The following is a 21921-nucleotide window of genomic DNA, read 5'->3' on the forward strand; positions in this document are numbered from 1 at the left end:
CAAAATTGATTATGTACCTTTTTTACACTGTGGACAATAGCCATACTGTTGTTCCTCTTTTTAAATTACGGGTTGCAACTCTCCTCTTGGCATCACTTCCTGCAGACATTAATTTGTATTGTCCTTATCAAACTCTGAAGGAAACAAAGAAGGATTAAAAGTGAATGGGGAGCTTCTTCCTTTTTAGTAGGTGTTTCCCAGCTGTGTATCTACCATCTGTCATTCTTAGCTGGCTTCTGTTCAGTTTTGCAGAGCGTGGCTTTCTACCTAAACTTATCTCCCCCTTGACTTTATCAGGATGCAGAGGGGGTTATGAATCCAGAGATATTTTGTCAGACCCATTGCCAGTGAATGACCCTTGTGACACTTGTAGGCTAGGGATCTAGCTCTTGCCTGGGCTTTAGGCCTCAGTGATACAATGACAGATTTGTTGGTACAAACCAGACTGTTTCACTAAGGCTAGTATGGTTAAGATGCTTGTTGGACTTATATCAATGTGTTTAGACTGCATGAAATGTTTGTAAATTGGTGCATACATGGCTCTCAGGTATAATTTCGGAGCAACCTTATTTGAAAATAAGCTATTCTCTCTACGCACACAGAGCCGGTTTTGAAATAGAGCCATTGAATACACTATGGCTTATTTTGAAATAGGTTCTATTCCCTGTTTGCGTGTACACTAGCAAGTCCTTCTGGAAAATCAGGCCCTGTTCTGAAAGAACGAGAGGCGCGTCCATACACAAAATGCGCTTTTATGAATTCCTTTTGAAAGAATGCAGCACTTTTTCCTGGAGGCACTCTTACTCTCCCAAATTAGGAAGAGCTCCTTCCTCTGAAAGATTCTTTTGGAAAAAAGCATGCAGACATTCCATGGGCCCTTTTGTCTAAAGAGCAGTCCTCATGGTGCTGGATTTTTCGATCTCTGGCCCATTCTTTCGAAAGTATGGGGGCTGTGCAGACGCTCTCTGTTGAAAGAGCAGATTGATCTTTTGATCTGCTTTTTTGTGTGTGGATGCACTCTTTCGAAAAAAAAGACCTTATGGAAGAGCGTCTTTTGAAAGATCACTGTAGTGTAGATGCAGCCCCCTGTCTTCATAGCACCTATTTCAAAATAGCTGTTATGAAATAGGCACTATATCTTGTAGATAGAGGTTTACCAATTTTGAAATAAGTCACCCGCTATTTTGAAATTATTTCAAAATAGCCCTTGTGTTGTGTAGACGTTAGGATAGTTATTTTGAAATAACTTTGCTATGTAGACCTACTCCTTGTCACAGGGTTAAAGGGAAGTTAAGTATTTGCTTTATAACAGTAAAAATATTTGCCCTCAAAGGGAGAACTCAGTTAGGAGGGATTGTTCTCTTACAAAGAAAGGCCTATGAAAACTAAATAAGCCACATATTTTGTTTTATCTATCTCTTGACTTCCCTACCCCACACTCCCCTCCTGCCGCCCCTCTGCTCTTCTAATTTGCCAACCTTGGTAACAGTTTTTCTGATTTGTCAACCTGGACAACAATTTTTGGACCTCTGTGTTTTATATAGTCAGTCTGTTCTGGTAAGGCTATAGATCTGAAGAAGTGGATCTGTCCCATGAAAGCTCATCACTTAATAAATTATTTTGTTAATCTTTAAAGTGCTACTTGAATGCTTTGTTTAAATAAGCGATTGTTAGCCATCTCAACACCAGGCCTGCTAATAGGGGTAGGAAGGGGGGCCAAGTGCACTGGGATCCTGAGATTCAAAGGGGCCCAGAACTCCTGGCTGTTGCCATCACTACTGTGGCAACAGCAGTGACCAGAGCCTGGGCCCTTTTGAATTACTGGCAGAACGCTGCTTTGTATGGATCTAATAGCTGGGGACAGGGGTGTCGCAGTCTGGGTGGACCTAAAGAGCTGACTGCCCTTGACCCACCCTCTTCTGCCCTCAACCCCACCCCTTCTGGGGGCACCTAGCTGTCTTGCTCTGGGGCCTGCAATGGGTGAGCCCTGCTGCTCAACACAAAGATTATAATTGTACAGTAAACCCTCAATTTAGATCCAGAGAAGTGATTATTCCTCTTTATTCGATTTTGGTGAGGCCGCATCTGGAGTACTGTGTCCTATTCTGGGCTCCCAATTATAGGAAAGATGTGGATAAACTGGAGAGGGTCCAGTGGAGGGCGACCAAAATAATTAGGGGGCTGGAGCATATGGCCTATGAAGAAAGGTTGAGAGAATTGGGACATTTTAGTCTGCAGAAGAGAAGACTGATGGGGAACTTGATCACAGCCTTCAACTTACTGAAGGAAGGTTACAAAGAGGCTGGAGAGAGGCTGTTCACAGTGGTCACGGATGGCTGAACATGGAACAACGGTCTCAAGCTGCGGTTGAGAAGGTCCAGATTGAACTTTAGGAAAAACTTCTTCACTAGGGGGGTGGTGAAGCATTGGAATAGTCTATCCAGGGAAGTAGTGGAGTCTCCATCCCTGGAGGTGTTTGTCTTGCCTCAACAAAGCCCTGGCTGGGCTGATCTGATGGGTTTGGTCCTGCCTAGTGCAGGGGGCTGGACTTGATGGCTTTTTTAGGTCTCTTCCAGCTCTATTGTTCTATGATTCTATGATACTTCAATGGACTAATGGGGGAAAGGGCTGTCCAGTGTTTTCGATAGTCCGTTAAATTTGAGGGTTTACTCTCCCTCCCAGCACTTCTAGTTTAAAAAGTAATATTAGGGCTTTCTTAGTTAGCAGAACTGACACTTGTGTATATAAAGGAGAGGGGGTTTTATTGCTTTTTTCTTTTTGTTAATCCTGCTGAGCTGTCAAAGTTAATATGGATTGAGTAACAAGGTTCTGTTCCTTCTTTCTATTGTTAGATGCTTTGCATCACCAACAGGGATTGTTTACTAAATCGCAATCCGCTAATCATATAATTCTATTTAAGAGCTAAAGGGTTACACAAGTATCTCTGAAAACACAAACGTCAAGACCGTGGGATTGCAGAGGTATAGCTGTAATGCACAAGGTGAAAGGAATTCCGCTTGTCTCCCTGAGCCAACATACAGTTTGTGGGACTGGGTGTTGAAGGGAAAAAAAACCATAATGTTGTTTTGTTTACAAGTAAATAATTTCCAGTTGACTTGTGTTTCACTCTTTTATACAGAAAGAAATGTAATAATTTAAATGTGTCTCCTCACATTTGTGATTTAGTGGAGAAATATGAATCTGAATTGTACATCTGTGTTTAAAGTATAGCTTGAAAATTATGTTGAGAACACTCTTATTTATCCATTTGTCACTTTGAAGCAAATTTAATACTATACTGTGTGCTCCTAAACCTTTATAAGTAAGTGTTTTCTGAAGTCTGGTTACACAGAAGTCCTACAGAAGATATGCTGTTAAGAAAACAAAACAAAAAAATTTGGCTTTATGTACTAGAATGTGTATTTGTTCAAAGAAATGCTTATCTCTTGAAAAGATAACAATGATATATTACTTTGGCTTTCGTACTTACCTACTACTTTGTTTTTGGTATCAGATCCTTGGCTGAATTAATTGAACAGATAGGTCTAGATTCAAAAACGTTAACTTGATGCCTTTTCCAGCAGAGCTTTACTAACCTGGCAATAAAAATTAAAAATAGGCATCCAAACAGCCATCTAGTAGAGTTTAGAGTTCACTGAGGAACTGTTGTGTTTTGCCTTTTTTTTTAACTCTATTAATTTTCAAAGGGTGTGTAGATTCTCTCCTTTCATTGTCATGAGTGTGCCACATAACATATCAACAGTGTAACCATCTCTTGAATCTAAATGTCATGCACATTATTCTGCTGTTCAAAACAAAAAGCAGTCCAGGAGCACTTCAAAGATTAACAAAATAGTTGATTAGGTGATGAGGTTTCGTGGGACAGGCCCACTTCTTCAGATCGTAGCTATCTCCAGAATAGATATGTGGACAAAGTTGGCAATGGGCCTTGTTGCAAGGAAAAGTTCCAGAATTGATATTCCTGAGGTATAGACTGTGGCTGTTGGTGAGAATCCTCATAAGGTTGGAAGGTTGTCTGTAGGAGAGAACAGGCCTGTCACCTAGGCCCTTCTGGAGTGTGGCATCCTGATTAAGGATGGGTTGTAGGTCTTTAATAATGCGTTGCAGTGGTTTGAGTTGAGGGCTGTAGGTAATGACCAGTGGTGTTCTGTTCTTGGCTTTTTTGGGCCTATCTTGGAGTAGCTGGTCTCTGGGTATTCATCTGGCCCTATTTGTTTTTTTATTTCTCCTGGCGGGTAATTCAGGTTTATGAATATTTGGTAGAGATCTTGTAGTTTTCCGTCTCCGTCAGTAGGATCAGAGCAAATGCGATTTATACCTAAGGGCTTGACTGTAAACAATGGATCTAATTGTGTGTGCAGGATGGAAGCTAGAAGCATGTAGGTAAGTATACCTGAATTACCCACCAGGAGAGAGGAAAAAAAACCACAAATTGACAGGGCCAGACGAATACTCAGAGACCAGCTACTCCAAGATAGGTCTAAAAAGGCCAATAATGGAACACCACTGGTCATTATCTACAGACTGCAACTCAAGCCACTGCAACCCATTATTAAAGACCTACAATCTATCCTTAACCAGGATGCCACACTCCAGAAGGCCCTAGGTGACAGGCCTGTTCTCTCCTACAGACAACCTTCCAACCTTATGAGGATTCTCACCAACAGCCACAGTCTATACCACAGGAATACCAATTCTGGCACTTTTCCTTGCAACAAGGCCCATTGCCAACTTTGTCCACATTTCTATTCTGACAATACCATCATTAGACTTAATCAGGTTATTCACAGAATCACAGGCACATTCTCATGTTCCTCAACTAACATCATATATGCCATCATGTGCCAACAATGTCTAGATGCTTTATATATTGGACAGACTTCAAACTCTCTTAGAAAAGAATTAATGGGCATAAAACAGACATTAAAACACTCCTGATTCACAAACGTATCAGCCAGCGCTTTAATGGAATGGGCCATTCTGTTAAGGACCTGAAAGTCTGTGTTTTACTGAAAAGGAACTTTAATAGCTATTTGAAAAGAGAGACTACTGAACTCTCTTTTATATTCAAATTTGACACATTAACACATGGTTTGAACTGGGATGGCAATTTTCTTGCTCATTATAGGGGCTCTTTTACATACTTTGCTGTATCTAATTCTTGAGTCCCCCCCTCTTGTGCTGTTCTGCTCTCTGATTTGCTTACCTTGATAATAATTTTTCTGATTTGTCAACCTTGATTAATATTTTTGGTTCTGTGTGTCTTAAATATTGAGTGTTCTGGTGTAGCGATAATCTGAAGAAGTGGGTCTGTCCCATGAAAGTTCATCACCTAATAACTCATTTTGTTAGTCTTTAAAGTGCTACTGGACTGCTTTTTTGTTTTGATAGTATATAGACTAGCACAGCTATCTCTCTGCTACTATTCTGCTTTTCCTAATTAATGAAGGATGATATTTGCATATGCTCTGTTAATCCTTCTGAAAAATTACTGAGCCAACATTAACTCTTTAGTATTCAATCCGTCTCTTAGTTTCCTCTGTTGCTCACATTAAAGTTCTAGGGCCTGTTTTATTTCACATCAGACAACAGCAATTTCTCTGTGTTTATCATGAAGTATGCAGAACTTGTGTTTTTCATTTTAATGACTTATGAGATTCATCAGCCTTCCCTCTTTGATGCATAAAAGGGCTAGATATGGTATGAAAGAGAGAAGTATGTAACTAAAATAACAAAGCAAACAACGATCAGCTTAAAAGCAGAAAATAAACAAAACAAAAGTTAATAGTATTGAAATATTTATGTGCCTAAGATAAAAAGCAAAATAATTAGAAATACTTATACTATTACAGATCAGGATACTACTGCCATATGATTGCCAAAACTTACCGTATAATACAGTATCATGGTCCTTAAAATACAGGAAAGTGAAATTTCTGTACATTAGCCTTTTTGTGTTGGGTGATTCTACAATGAAGTATTTCTTATCTCCTCCCTTCCTATACATTGTGATATGATATGGCTGAACCCTGCCCCCACCCCCATGGATATTCTGTCTCGTTTAAGGTGGAGGGAGCATAGTCTAGTGGCTAGAACACTGACGCAGAAATTCTGAGTTCTCTTCCTTACTGTACTAGTGGGTCACTTTGTCTACATCTACACGAGAAGCCTCTGTTGACAGAAGTGACTATCAGAAGGGATTTCCTGGCAAAACTTCGGTTGCCAGATTGCACCTACACATAAAAGCAGATCAAAAGAGCAATCCACTGAGTTGACAGAGAGCAGCCACGCTGCCCAGTCCTGTCTTGACAGAATGGCTGACCAGAACCTCTGCAAACAGAGCTGCCTGGGAAACCAGAAGCCCTGTTTGTTGACAAAAGGGCTCTGGAATATCTACGTGGCTCTTTTGTCGACAGAACACTATTGAAAGAGGCATTATACCTGATTGGCAAGAGGTATAACACTGCTGGTGGATGTGCCAGGTTTTGTTGACAAACTGTTTATTAATATATTTGCAAATTTAAATTAAAGCTCTTTTCTCTGGGTCATAAGAACAAAGGTAGCTCCATTTGGCAAACAAATTTCTGTTAAATGCACTAACATGCACTGTCTTTTTATTGGTGGTTGGCATAAACGGGCACAGTCTCCAGAAAATTTACAGCAGGCACAAGGTAATTAAACAAATCTGCGCATGTTTCTGGAAGAGCTCACTTCCTGCCAATGGTGTGACTGGCAACCCCACTTCCTTTCTTCATTACTTCCTGACCCTTGCTATCTGGGAGGAGCTGTGCTAACTGGGAGTTGGTAGGGTTGGTGCCACGATACTTTTGCTCCCTGAGTGAGCAAGCACTGTCTGTCTGCTACAGTACATTCTTTCCTGAAAAAAAAAAATTCTGAGTACACCAAGAATATTCAATTTGGGATGAAGGAGCCAAAGGCATTTTTGTGATATCTGGTGGGGGATCCTTGTTTGGAACACTAATCTGGTCCATTTCACTCATGAAGAAGTTGCTCTTCAGAATATTGTGATGAGCCTTATTGTGAAGGGCAATGCTGTTAAGCAATGCGTGTGCACTTGGGGAAACTGAGGCACAACACACATTTTAAATTTTTCTTGATTTTTTTTGCCCTTGAGACACCTAACCACACCCTTAGAGGTGCTGGTAGAGTGTCTCACTGGATTTTACCCCGCAACCCAGCGCGGTGTGCACGGTGGTCGCTCCCAATGGGGTTTACAGGGTTGTGGTAGGATCCGCAGGAATGGTGCTGAACACTGTCCACCCTGAAAGAACGAATGAGTCCCTTTAAAGGTACAACCACAAGAGGAATTTATTAAGGGGAGAGGAATTACACACGAGGATAAACCTAAATTGACAGACTATAGGTTTTCCCTTTCCTCTACTAGTTTTTTAGCACAGAGTTTGTCTATTTATGACACCAGCCCTTGAATTATGTAAAGGTGCAATGAGCAACACCCTCAAAATGTCCCACTACTTACAGCGAGTCCCAGGAATCCCATGACGTCTTCGCTGAGTGCTGTAAGGGGAAAGTAGTTAAAGCACAATATTACACAATCCTCTTTTATAGAGGTGCCAGTTAACAGCAAAGAATAAGAAACAACCTGCTGCAGGGAGTTATTCCCTCACAGGCAGGGGGGAGAGCCACGAGGCTCTCAACCCTAATTCCGGAATCACCTCTTACGATGATCCGGGCGCTCAACCTCCCTCTCGAACAGGGGGGAGCAGGTGGAATGGGACCGCCTCCTACGACAGTTCCCGAGGTTTGGGGTCACCTCTTACGACGACTCTCTTAAGGATCGCCTCTTACGACGATTCCTGAGGTTTGGGGTCACCTCTTACGATGACTCCCTAGATTGGACTGCCAGTTAAACAGCTAGTCCAAGGAAGAAACACCTTTCACGGTAGTTTCCAAATACAATATCCGTCCCTATTACGGGCCAGTCAAATTAATCCTTGCCTCTTATTGGCAAAGTAAATTATGCTTTCAGAATACTCTGAGGGTTGAAGATATCTCGGGCTGGCTATAAATAGCACCCCCTGTACTTTACATGGGCTAGTAGAAACAAAGGGTTACACAGTTTGGATTGTGTTAGCAGAACTGGGGCAGTCCCAGCCTACCACCTATAATTCGTTGCTGCTATTCGTTAGCACATCCAGCAGCAAGCAAAGATACAACAACATGTGTAAAATACACACATTAACCAGGTCATTACAAGTACATTTGATTGTTACCTCTCCTTCCTTAGCTCTGTTTCCAGGCGCTGGGCCTGCAATCGCTTCTTTCAGGAGCTAGGAAAGTATGGCTGCACAGGCGCGTTTTTACAGCGCCGCGCTAGGCCTGACAGGAAAGAGGAGAGAAAAGAGCGGGAGGAAAAAGGACCAACGTGGGAGACCAAAAACCTCCCGCAAGCAAATTTGCAAATAAACCAGCAAATTTGCAGTGATTTCAGAACGGCCTTAATTCTCCCCACCGACCACAGCAATGGTCGAGGAGAAGGGCAGGACCGCTGCTGCGGTTTGTCCCTGTCACAGGGCGCACGCTCATTAGGCGGCGTCACCTGCCGGAACAAACCCTCCGGGAAAAACCGGAGCCTTCAAAATGGCTGCAATCAGGAGCTCTTCTTTGTCCCTTGATGACTATGGGCGCAAAGTCCGAGTTCCTGAAGGCGTCTTCTTCGGGTCTTCGACGTCCCTCGGTGGCTGGGGTACGACGACTGACACGAAGCTTGTCACCTTCTTTTCTTCTTTCTTCTTCAGCTCTTTAGTGATTTCAGCTCAGTCCAGGTCCAGGTCCCCAGAAGGAGTGAGTGCAAGGGCCTCAAGCTCCTAACTTTATAGGGCCTGTGAGGACCTGTTTGAAGTCCATGTTGCATTTTGGTTGCCACAGCAACCGAGGAAAGGTATATGTTACATATTTAGTAGGTATCCAAAACTAACCAACTAACTATTAGGATTTCAAACTGTAACTTATACATATTAACTGCCCCTCATAAATATTTACACCAACTGTCATTTTCTAACTGTCATTCTTGTTTACTTCATTCTAGACAGTTCTATATGGTGTTTTTCAAAGGGGATTTTTTACAGTAGATTTTTATAAAGTGCTTCTATGGGCCTGAGAGGGAACAAAATCATGAATTAAACAACATAGATGTTAAAATGCTCAGTTCCTAAGGCTTTGGTTAAGATGTGGGGAGAAACACACAGACACCACAGCCCATGGCCAGGGACATATCAATCACCTCAGGTGAGGATATTTCAACAAGCCTTAAGGGTGAATCATCTCTGGCAGCATCTTGAAAGTGACCAAAGTCCCTCAGTCACATAGAAATCACCTCACCCCACTCTTTGCTGTGGCCCTTGCATTTCCTGCAAGGCCTCTGTCACAGATCTTGCCAAATGGCCCATCTTGGGCACTTACCAGACTGCACTGTCTGGTCCAGATGCTGAATTTCTCAGGTGTTTGAACAGAATCTGGGCACTGTTCTGAGCTTTTGGTCTCCAGGCAGAGATTTTCTTCCTAGCATCCACTCCCAAAAGTTGAATCCAGCTACTCAGTGCAAGGGATCTTCGGGTTCCTGCGTAGCTTGAGCACACACCCTGTCACTCTCTACTGCATACCAGCTGTGTGGTACTCGGGATCCTCAGGTTAACTCTTTTGAGGGCAAGAGTTGGGTGTAACAACATATCACACAGTCAGACTTCACACGGGATTCTAAACCACCGTTGTCCTTTACTAATAGCATAAAAAATAGGCAGCTAGGCAGCTCTAGACACATATAATAAGCCTTACATGCATTTCCCTGTGTCAGTTTACTCACCACTATGGCACGGTCTTTGGACTGGGATCAGCATCTTCTGGGGATATCTTTGATCCTTCTGATACAGCACGTGGGTTCTTTTTTTCAGCCTTGGAGTACCCATCTCCCCCACTAGGTCTGCTTGCTTTTACTGATCTTGGTGTGTTCTGCAGCTAATCTGCTAACCCTGCTACAAAAGCATTGCTATCTCTTTTCTTCTCATGCTTAAAAGTTCTTGAGTGGCTTTGTGAATCTTCCCTCTAATGTATCCAGTGTCTGTGTTTTTTTTTAAAACATCATGGCACCTTTGTTGTGCATTTGGGGGTTTTTCACTTTCTGCCACTCAGTGGTCCCCTGCAGAGATGTAGGGAAAATAGACCTTTGTCAAATTCTGTGGTGAACTCATCACTGTATGTGGTCTGGTGCTTGATACCAAGGGTGGAATTTATGCAGGCATAGAGGTATTCAAAAATGTAACAATGCCACAAGAACACCTTCATATCATCGACTAGGGTACCCAAGAGGTATATGCAGATGCCCTAAATCATCACAGCTATGAGTGACCTTTCTAGCATGCCACTACTCTATCTATCTGAAACTTTATTACAATGAAATCACCAATGCAACAAATCCATCTATCCATTCCTCCATCCACTGCGTGTGTGCATGTGCGTGTGCTGTCTTTCCTGTCTTTCTGTGTTAAAAGTCTGTTTCTAAAATGGTCGCAAGGAACTGAAATGCTCTGTGATCAGTAGCCTGCCCTTGTGCTGATCTCCTCCTAATGGCAACCGGGTGTTGTCATTATTGGCATCCTCATGCAAACACAATCAATTCAGAACAATCATTATATATTTGGAAAAGACAAAGCAATCCACAGAATCCCACTGATTAGTCTGTATAGGAATGCTACTGTAAGTTGTGTCTGTCATGTGAAAGAGTGGGAGCTGTTTTGCAGTCTTCAGAAGTTTCTTTTTAGTAGTGCATTTCCTTTATTCCAGAATATAATATTTTTTTCTAGTGGCTAAAAGAATTATTTATAATATGATGTGAACTAACATAAAATGTTTCAAGACAGCGATTGTGTACATTCAAGTTACTATAGCTTTTTGGCTCAGTCATGGGATAATTGTTGCCTAGAAAATTTTTCCTGAATACCCATTATTTGATAACAGGAAAATTGGTCCAGGGCTTCTACTCAGCTTTGTATGAAGGTATGTCTCTAATAATTTTCTTTGCCATTTCTGAAGAGAGATGGTTGTTCAACATATCTCAGATGCTGAGTGAGCACTGGTCTCAAGGAACCGGAGAGGAGTGTGAGAGGGCATTAAAGGGGGCACTGAACTCTTCAGAACCAGAGGATGGAATATCATTTGCGCAGCATGGAGACAGGAGTGCCACAAATAGTCTTTCTTTGAATAGGACAAGGAGCTTTCTTTTGTTTGGGTGCCATTGGCTGGTTTGTATCTGGACCCCATTTTCTTTTGAGCTAGTGCTGTATGTAATAGTACTTATGAGTCTAATTGAAATTCTTTCCTAAACTCATCTTTTTCTAATCAGCTGTACAAAGTGAGCTGGGTTTTAGAGTAAAATCCACCCTTACAAAATCTGGGGCAATAAGGCTTTGCAAATGCAGATCAGCATAATAAAATTTTCAATATGAAATCATATAACAAAATTTAGAAAACTGTTTAAAAAGCTTGCATTATGATCGACAAAATATTGAGTTAGACACTTATTTGCTCTCTGTCAAGATGGAGTAATTCTGATTACAGTACCAGAGATCAATCCTCTAAGACACTAGGCCAAGGTTTTTACTGCTGGAAACCTGCTCTCTTTGGAAACTGAATGGTGGCTTATTATTAAAACATATTGTGTGGTGATGACGTTGTTCTTAGGAAATAGTTCAAAATCTCCAAATGAAATACATTAGAAATGACTTTTTAAAACATGAAAAGCCCTTTGTACAAAATCCATAGGTGCTATAATGTTGTTTGGCAAAGATTGTCAAAAACAAGCACCATAGTTAAAGAAATGGGGGCATGGGGAAAGAACCTCTGAAGAGAGGGCTTCTATATGAGTGTGTGACGTGCATCTTTCTGTCCTAAAGCAAACCAGAAATATTCCTAACTGTATGGAATGACTTAGCTATAATTCTGTCTCTGTATGTATTTGAAATGTAAGTCTAGGGAAACATTAAAGAGATATTTATTCCCACAGAGATTAACAAGATTTATAAAAATGGGGGAGTAATAATTTATTTTAATGGACCGTATATTTTAATGTTGAATAGTAACCAAAGTGTTTTGGTATACTGCTGTTTATACTCTTGCAGGGTCTAGTATGGAGAGTGTAATATTCATCAACCAACCAAAAAAAATCTTTAAACAGTACCTAAGAGCCAAGAACACTTTGACTTCATAACATCACTCTAGAGAATTTCCTCAATGGTCTGCTCCTGCTAATGTAGCTTATATTGTTTGAAAAGCTGCTACCTCAACACCCTCTGCTATTAGTGTTCTGGCACATAGTCCTGTAGTGAGAGGCTCAAAGGGCAACTTCTCTATTTTTCCTGTGCCAAAAAGAAGAAGCTAGGCTTCAGTCCAAAAGGGAAATGTAAATGAAAATATTGTTTTCTATAGCACAGGAGAATTGAAGAGAGGTTTGGGGATGGGGCGAAGGCACAGGTTTGGAACAAAATCCAACAATTTACCAGTACTTTGGGATGCTGTGAGCAGGATGTGAAAGAATTCAGAATTTCATGGAGGAGTCTCCTCAGAGATATTTCAGAAAGGCATGTTGTTCTTGGAACCTCTTACAGTGGTTTTCTGAAAGAACCAATCAGGAGACTTGAGTCAAGATTTCCCTTGTATGTGTAATGGTAAATACATTTTCTAGGAAAAAGTAAAGGCAACTTGTAATAGAGTACACAGTAGCCATGTCCCGTGACTGAGGAACTGCTCCCAAAACATACAAAGAATAAACCAGTTTTGAACAAACTCCAGCAACAATCTAGCTTCTGGATCTTTGCTGTCCATGAGTGAGAGATTACATGAAGTCAGCGTAAAGGAGCAGCCCTGCCCCAGATATTACAGGCAGCAGCACGGGATAAAAAGAGCAAAAACAGCACAGTTCTGCATTAAACATACATTATTAAAAAAGGATAATTAAAAAAACCTGACAAGGTAAGGAAACTGTTTCTGTGCTATCTTCATTTACAGTGGAATTATTCAAATTTAGCATTAAAGTTTCAAAACTGTATTGTCAGTGTTGAGTTGCAAACCCTTTGAAAGAACGACCATAATGTTTTGCTCACAGTTATGAACATTTCAGAGTTATGAATAACCTCCATTCCTGATGTATTCATAAGTTTGAAGTTCTATTGTAGTCCCCTCCCACCACCCGCTAGATCAGTGAGGTTTTTAGGTCACATCTTGTGAAAGCTCCTAGCATCGCTCCATGGAGAGAATGTAGAATAAATAATCATGTGGCATTTTCAACAGTTATTTCTCCCCCTGCTGTGGGTTTTCCTCTGGGAGGGGCACATCAGGCATAGTATTCTAATTAAGTTAAATCGTTAGATATTTTCCTCACAGAGTATTATGTCATGTTAAAATTTGAGCCAAATTATGCCCTAATACATATATTAGGACTCCATTGATCTTAGTGCAAATTATACATGTGTATCTGAGGGCAGAATTTGGCCCATTTTTTTTTGTATTAGACACCTTCTGTTCCTTTGGCCTTCTATTTTTTTTTTTTTTTTTTTTTAAGAATTGACAATTACCTCTGTATTGTAGCAGTGTTGAAGAGTCTGAAAATGGAAAATGTTTATTTTTGTTGTACAGTATTTGGATTTGATGGCACCATACTTGTCTTGCTGTTAATATTGTTTAATTGTAGCATGTAGCATCTAGGGATTCAGACTATATTGTACAACACAGAATTAAACTGGGGAGAGTTCCTGCCCTAATGTGCTTAGAGACTAAAGGAAACAAGACCGATAAAGTGTTGGGGAAGGGATATAACAAGGGGTCAGAAAGACAAATGGGACGGTTTGCACATGTTGCCTTAGTGCCACTTTTTTTTTTTTTTTTTTTTTTTTTTTTTTTGCACCATAGAGTAGAGTTTACCTATGCAGAGAGACAAAGGATAGTACAGAGGGCCTGAGATGAAGGCTGAGGGAAAAATGAGGAGGAAGAAAGGAAGCATGGAGAGCAGGTGGAGTAAGGTTGAAGCAAAGTGAGGAAAGTGGGAGGGAAAAAGTTGGAACAGTCAGCACTGCTGAGAAACTGTCCAGAGTAACAGCTGTAAAATCCAGTCAGATGCTGTCATGGGGGCATGCTGCAGCTACTTGTCTCCTACCAGAGGATAACAGCCCCCTAAGAAAATTTTTTCAGCCGTGAAGGCTTGCTGGACCATGCCTGGTTTCAGTCTGCTTCAAATTTATGTAGATGTACGAATATTACATGTGTAATTACACCATTGTTTAACTAAATGAGTACAGTTGTGGACAGCTAGCCACTCAGTTAACATGGACAGAATTATAATGATCATTTATAGTTTTCACCTGCAACATTACCAAGTATGGACACACAAATTAGACTGAAGCTTAGTGCCTCATAAGTGACTTCAGTAAAGCAGTTAAAAAAAATAACTTTGAAATAACTACTTTATTATAATGCAAAGATACACGCATTCCAAAGATGGGTCTGGTTGAAACAAAGCAGATGTGGGTGGAGGCTTCATTAAGATGGCTTGACCTGGAAATAAAATAAAAAACAGGACAAGGTTTAAACAGGCTTTCCCAGTGATTTAATCATTGTGTGCCATGTCTGTGATTGTGCTTATTATGCACGGTTCATCCCATGGCTATGGATAAGTGTGTGGGGGGGGAAGGATTCTGGTATTTCCTGAGCAATTATACAGGGGCTAAGACAAATTGCGACATTCTGTTTTGATTGCTGTGACAGTAAAACACTTGAAATTCATCAAAATAATTCTATATGTAGTATGTTCTTTATTAGCATGGTCCAAAGGTATACAGCAATATAGTTACTTTTTCTCTCTGTTAAATGTTTTTAATTTCATGTTGATTCTTTCTGTCACATGTTTGTGTATCTGTACTGTTTATTTAGACTGTAAGCTGTTAGGGGCAGGGGCAATGCATTTCTTACCAGGAGAGTGCTGGACACACTTGTGGGCTGATCTTTAATGATAATAATATGAAAACAATACTCTAAACATCTGCGTAAAGTCATTCAAAAAAACCACCCATCGTCGAATAAGATTTTGCCCCTCTGTAAAGATTTTCATATGAGGATCTCAAAGAACTATCTAAATGTTAGTGGCATTTCCAGGAGTGTTAGAGTTAAATTTAAATGCATTTCCACATGAATGTATTTTTGGGGGGGGGAGGGGGAAGATGCAACGGAGCCAGTAGGTACTCCTGGGAATGGAAACCTCAAAAATGGGTAACAGATGTGAAGCCCTGCCTTTTAAGAACACATGGCTTCTGGTGTACACACACACACAAATGTGCTGACACAGAAGCACTATAAAAGCACCCTTGAGGTCATGAAGTAAACAACATCAAAGTCTTTTGTACCAGTCTAAAAGAAAAACAAAACCCAACAATAACCAAATGTGTATTTGAGCATGCTCATGGAGCTATAAGCCTAGGAAATATGTTTCTCGGTATTGCTTTATGGTTTCGCTCTATCCAAATGAATTTTGTGAAGAATTAAAGCAGTCTATAATGTGGGTGTGATTTTTTTTTTTTTTTTTTTGTAGGGGCAAGAAAGCAAGAGAAAGTGAGCTTTGCACTTATGTGGGTGAGAGAAAAAAAAGAGTAGCGGTGGCACAGGGTACCAAATTTCAGGCAGTAGTTCCCTTCAGAAATAATAATTACTAAAAATGTTAATTCAATTACATTAGCAGGCCTGTGAATTAGAAGGCTTTCATTCTCATGCTGTTGTATGTGATATTAGTTGAGCTATGCAGCTGAATAACTTGAGAATTTAATTATGACCATTATTGGTGTTTTTTAGAACATCAAAGACTTAGCTAGCAGATTCTGAAGCCAGATGTATTATGTGACGTAAAAGGTGATCACAATTTTCTGGATATTTCTGTCATCTGTTAGGCAAAGGTGTAGTTCAGTCCTTATTTCAAGAAAATTATATAGCTTTTTATGACAGTTGCCTTTATCTCCTGGAATATTAATATGCCCTTAAGAGAACTAGTGAAAAAGAAGTACTAGTTCTTAATTAATCCAGTACAGTCTTGTTAGACTCAAAAGTTTGTGTATGTACTAAAGCAAGTAGAAAGTTGGTTTTATTTAAGACTCAAGTCTTTCTAAATGATGCAACCTAAGTAGAGGTTTTCCTTCAGAATTAATTTAGGTATATCTCTTTTCAATCCCTGTTCTCAAGTAGTGCTGTTGGGGTAAACTGATGATTACCTAGAGCATAAGCACAGCCATTTCTGCCTGTGAGTTGACAGGTGTCTTGTTTTTAAAAATAATCAAATTTGTGGATTGTTTCTTTATTATTATCTTGAAGCTATTAATGAAATATTGGATTTGTGTAGCAGTAACAGTAGGTCTCATCTCTTCTGCAGACTGCAGCCTATATGTAGAGAGTGACAGTGATGCACAGGATGGCAGAATCTGGAGAGGTAAACTTTTTATGTTAGTAGATAATGTCTTTCGCTACATCTACACAAGAAGCCTCTGTCGACCAAAGTCACTGTCGGAAGGGATTTCCCAGCAAAACTTCTCTCCACAGATTGCACCTACGCATAAAAGCAGATTGAAAGAGCAATCTGCTCTATTGACAGAGAGCAGCCAGACTGCACGGCTTTCTCTTGACAGAACAGCTGACCAGAAGGTCTGCAAACAGGGCTGCCTGGTGAAGTGGAAGCTCTGTCTGTCGACAAAGGGGCCCCAGAGTATCTACCCGGCTCTTTTGTTGACAGAACACTATTGAGAGAAGCATTATACCTGAATGGGAAGAGGTATAACGCTACCAACAGATGTGTTGGGTATTGTCAACAAACTGCTGACAAAGCACTTTTGCCGTGTAGTTGCTCAGCATTTTTTTTCCAGTGAAAGCCGCTCATGTAGATGTGGCTAATTGGCAATATGTGAAAGCAGATGTATTATCCTCAAATTGTAAGACCATTATTACTGACCAGCATAGTAGTAATGTTTTTTAGCTAGTGAGAGTCAAAACTATGTGCCCAATTCATTGGTGGAATCAGTGCATGAAAGACCTTTGACATTGGTGAAGCTGATCCCATTTACACCAGCAGAAAAATTGACTTGATGAGAACTTTAAATTTATTTCTCTTTTTTCCTCATATCTTTCTTTTTATTGATACAGATTGGTATAAATCCCATGTAGTACATGACAGATAGGTGCCAGAAAATGGTATAAATTGGTATAGCTCCAATTTCCTCAGAATTGTTGTATCCATCACATGTTTCAAATACCCCTTATGTAAGAGTTGTTTACTTCATCTCCATAAGAACTTCTGTTAACTGTAAAACAATTTGTACAAATTTTAAAGAAAAACATATTGCATTAAGAGAATGGTTTGAAAGATAGTTAAAAGGTACTGTACAGTAGATATTTCTTCTATGATTTGCCATAAAGGAGTTGTATTAATTGCAAAAGATCATTGTGAAAATATCCCTTTGCATGCTAGCACTGCTGGAAGAAGCTCTATAGGGATTAATCCCTCCCCGGGAGGGGAAATATTGTACCTCTTCCACCTCACAAGCCTTCTCCATTTCTATGAAGTCCCACAATAATTAAGGGAAACACCTTGTTCAAGTTTTCTTATGGCATCACATAATTTATGTGAGAAATCAATATCATATTTTAATGGAAATATATTTTGTCAGCAGCAAGATGGCATGAGGACCCATCTGGAGAAGGTGTGCCGAGTTCTTCTCCTGACATCTGTTTATTGGTCGACATAAAATTCCTGTTTTGAATCACTGCAGTGCTACAGAGCCTGACTACTCTGTTCCTTCTCTCTCTCATGGTATTCAGTATCACTGAATGAGTTGGGGAGGTATGTTTACTTAAAAAGTATTCAAATGGAAAGAAAGATATGAACTTGAGGAAAAATATTTAAAATTCTCATATGGCACATGCTGTACAATTTAGCTCCTCTTTATGGCAGTACATCAAATGATCTTAAAGCTGTATTTTGATATTTTAAAAGTATTAAAATTGCTAAAAATTGTCCTTTTCTAAGTATGCAGTTTAGTTGGAGAGTAATAAGCAATAACCTGAATGGCAAAATATTTGTATTTTAGAATCTAGGAAATTATGCAACAGAGTTTAAATAATAACAGGAAGACAGGTGTTTTGTATTGGAGCTTTGGCTGGTTTGCATTCCCTTCCATCTAGGGTTTGCACATCTGAAAACATATAGTGTACCTTAGAAATTACACATTGAAATTATGCGTTATTATTAGGAACATTAAAGTTGAAAAGTGCCAAACGGAATGCTTTTTAAGCAGTTTTACAAGAACTTGAATTTTTGTTATTCCCATATTCTTTTGGGTAAAGTATGTCGAATTTTTGTGGAAATATCATATATAAAACTGACGTGCTATTGTTTTGAAAATTTATGTAGGCAGATGTCACCCTCACTGATAGGGGAAATGATCTCTAGTATGTTGCATGAAAGATTGAAATTTCTGTATTACACATTCTGCATTTCCCTTAGGACACAAACAAGATTCTTTGGCATTTGTCATACTTAAGTATTTTCACAAATTTTACTAAAAAGACCGTCAACTTTCAGTCTTGCCAGCTCTCCTGATTTTTTGCAACTCTTACAATTTTGGGGTGGTTTTTTTGTTTATTTTCATGATAACGTGATAACTGGCTGCAGAGGCTCATTTCGCCCTTATTCAATATGGCCACTATCTCCTATTACTGTCATTGAGGCTGAAGCCAGCAAGATGGCTACCTTTACCCTACAATGTATCTGCGTGTGAAAGTGAGGCTGCCCTTTATAAAGCTAGCTGCTGTTTGCCAGCGGGATTGAAGTGATGCCTGCAGGCAAAATTCCTGCCACTGTACAGTTCAGGGTCTAGATCAGGGGTCAGCAACCCTGGCATGTGTGCCAAGAGTGGCACATGAGATAATTTTTCATTGGCATGTGTGGCAGGAGCTCAGCCCCATCCTTCCTTCCCCATGTAGCTGGGAGCTTGCTCAAAGCAATGCTGCCTGTGGATTAATAAAAGAGCAGCGCATGCTACCAGCCATCACTTAAATGGTAAAACGCTGCATCTTTATTAAGGAAGCTGTTGTAAGTAGAACTATTAGTGACTTTTAAAAATATCACCCACACTTGGACTGTGCATAGAGGTCAAAAGGTCAAATTTTGGTACTCTGCCTGGGAAGGGTTGCTGACCCCTGGTCCAAGTGCTTTCAATTGGGTATTCTGTCAAGAGAGGGCTGGGCAGTCTGGCCATTCTCTGTCAACAGAGGGCATTGACAGGCAGAGCCTGTATTACTTGTGGACATGTTTTGTAGACAGAGGTTCTGTTGAAAGTGACTTCTGTCAACAGAACTCTGTAGTGTAGACACAGCTATAGAGAGGTAGCTGTGTTAGTCTGTATCTTCACATAACAAAAAAGCAGTCCTGTAGCACTTAAGACTCACAAAATAATTTATTAGGTGATGAATTTTCATGGGTGGACCCACTTCTTCAGATCTTTCCAGATCTGAAGAATTGGGTCTGCCCCACAAAAGCTCATCACCTAATAAATTATTTGGTTAGTCTTTAAAGTGCTACAGGACTGCTTTTTTGTTTTTGTTTTTAAACGATTGACTAATTTGTGAAAATTAGCAATTTGGATGGAAGATTCAGGAGCTAGAATGAGTATGTTCATTAACAATTCCTAGATCTAGTAACGTGCATAGTTAATGAACAAGCTCACATCCAAATTCAGAGCATAAGCAGAGACAGACTCCTAAGTCATGAAATAGCACATAGCAAGCATGAAACGTAAAATGAAAAAAATTTGTGGAAAAACAAATGATCAAATATGAAGCATATGGAGCAAACTAAATGCAAAATTAATCAATACGTGCTCTGGAGAAGACTATGATGAGATTATATTGTTTCCTTTATACTTTTTATGGGTACAGAAATGTCCTTAAGCAGCAACATATTTGTGATTAATTGATGAGGTAAACAGTGGAACCTTTATCTTTAATGAAACAGTGTGCAAAGATATTTGCATACAGTATCTAATCTTTGTGGAAAGTGGAACTTGCAGCTGATTATTGTCAGGGGTTTTTCATCCCTCGGGCATTATCACCCCCGTGGGTCAGGGAAAACAAGCCTTTGGCCATTAAACATCATTACAGGTACAGGTAGAATGTAAAATCACATAGGCTGCTGTTTAGCAGCCCCCTGTAATGGTCACTCTGAGTCAGTTGGTTTCCCTGGTAACCCTGAACTCATAAACAACTCGTGACCTGGGGTTTAAAATCCAGGCACCTGATTGGGCGCAGGTGGAAAAGCCTCTAGAAGTTTCCACAGCCTAGAGGACCTATTTGAAAGCAGGCCCTCAGAATGCTTGCATGTAAATAGCCTCATGAATCATGCATGAGATCATAGGATATAAGGCGGCGCAGCACAGCACCCTCCGGCCCTTGGCGCAGATACGACTCCGCTACCTGTACAGGGAGGTGCTGGCCCTTGAGGCGTCCACCAGCCCCTAGGCTAGCTGCCTCACAAAAGAGCAAAGACTTTGCAAAGAGCTCCATCCTGAGAAGACTTTGCGAAGAGCTCCTGAGTCAACACCAACACCATCCAGCAGGGTCCGCCTGCTGCGGTGACAGCTGGCAGTTTTACCTCAGCACTAAAAGAGCTAAAGCAGCCCTGAGGTAGATCAGGCCAGCGGCGAACTGGCCTCATCTCTAGGATGAGGTACTGCGCGCTCGCCTGTTGAAACCCAGGGTCTGCCATCTAAACAGCAAGCAGGCTCTGAGGTGGATCAGCTGGGTGGCAAACTGGCCTCACCATTAGGGTGAGGTACTGCACGCCCAGCTGTTGAAGCCCAGAGCCTGCCATCGAAGCGGCACCCTCTCTCCCGCTGCCTGCCATCCTGCGGTAACGACACTCCCTACCGGACACGACCCACCTGCCTGACGAGACTGCAATCACCTGGACACGTATATCGACCACAAGCCTGAGGCCCAGCCTGGGCTACACAGACTATTATAGGCCTGAGGCCCAGCCCAGGCGATAAGAACTACCATAGGCCTGAGGCCCAGCCCAGGCCACATAGATTTTCACAGGCCTGAGGCCCAGCCCGGGTTATACAAATTATATTACTTTGGGCATTGGGTCCCCGCAACGGGGGGTTCAAAGTCGCGAATTGAACCGCGCCCCTCCTGGCCAAGAGGGGCCACACCCAGGGGCTCGACCCCAAGGCCGGGCCCAACAGCCCAGGTTTCCTTTACCATCTCAGAAAGTGTACACTTGTGTTAATAGTTTTACAGTTATAGTTAGTTAGTCAGTCATTTAGTTATAGTAAATGGTACTAGTAGCAATAATTAATTATCTAAGTGATTAGTCATAGACTGGTAACAATAGCATTTATTTAACTGACGTGTTTATATACTTAAGGAGCAGGAGGATCATCTTGGTAGAGGCTTGACCTCCCAGTTACCCTATAAACCCTGCATCCTACCTCACCCCCCCTTACCTGTCCCTGTTCTCCGAGCCCCAGCCGGGGAGGTTACACTTCCCCCTCACTCGGCTGGGAGGAGGACCTTGGCAGGCAAAGCCCCAAGGCCTCCAAGAGGCTGGCGTAGCGAACCTGCCAGGGCATTAAGGGGGAAAGCACATTGACCTTCCCCTGCCCGGAGCTATATTAATATAAAACTACCTATACCTCTTTCCTTGAATTTCCCTTTAATCTTCCTTTTTGCCTCCAACCTAATAAAAAACCATCATAAAGGTTGCTTCATGGACTCTCTAGTGTATAGCATTGTAAGTGTCTAAAGAAATACTATTGTTGCAATTCAATGCATTATCAGTAA

At 40.9% G+C, this 21921-nt stretch overlaps 1 protein-coding gene across 15 annotated transcripts in view; it reads left to right on the forward strand.

Moving 5' to 3' along the window:
- The window catches only part of ENOX1 (ecto-NOX disulfide-thiol exchanger 1), a 514187-nt gene that overhangs the window by 114066 nt on the left and 378200 nt on the right, over positions 1-21921 (forward strand). For 9 of the 15 annotated variants that reach the window (XM_074988353.1, XM_074988352.1, XM_074988367.1 and 6 more), the window contains exons 3-4: positions 16460-16516; positions 17748-17920. The exons of 3 other annotated variants lie outside the window; for them this stretch is intronic. The gene's annotated coding sequence lies outside the window, so the exon portion shown is untranslated. Of the gene's footprint in view, positions 1-15631; positions 15673-16459; positions 16517-17747; positions 17921-21921 lie in introns of all 15 variants that reach the window. 3 more of the 15 variants (XM_074988354.1, XM_074988355.1, XM_074988356.1) reach the window with 3 other exon arrangements.

This window comes from Carettochelys insculpta, chromosome 1 (genome assembly GCF_033958435.1).
Source record: "Carettochelys insculpta isolate YL-2023 chromosome 1, ASM3395843v1, whole genome shotgun sequence".
In the NCBI taxonomy this organism is placed as follows: Eukaryota; Metazoa; Chordata; order Testudines; family Carettochelyidae; genus Carettochelys; species Carettochelys insculpta.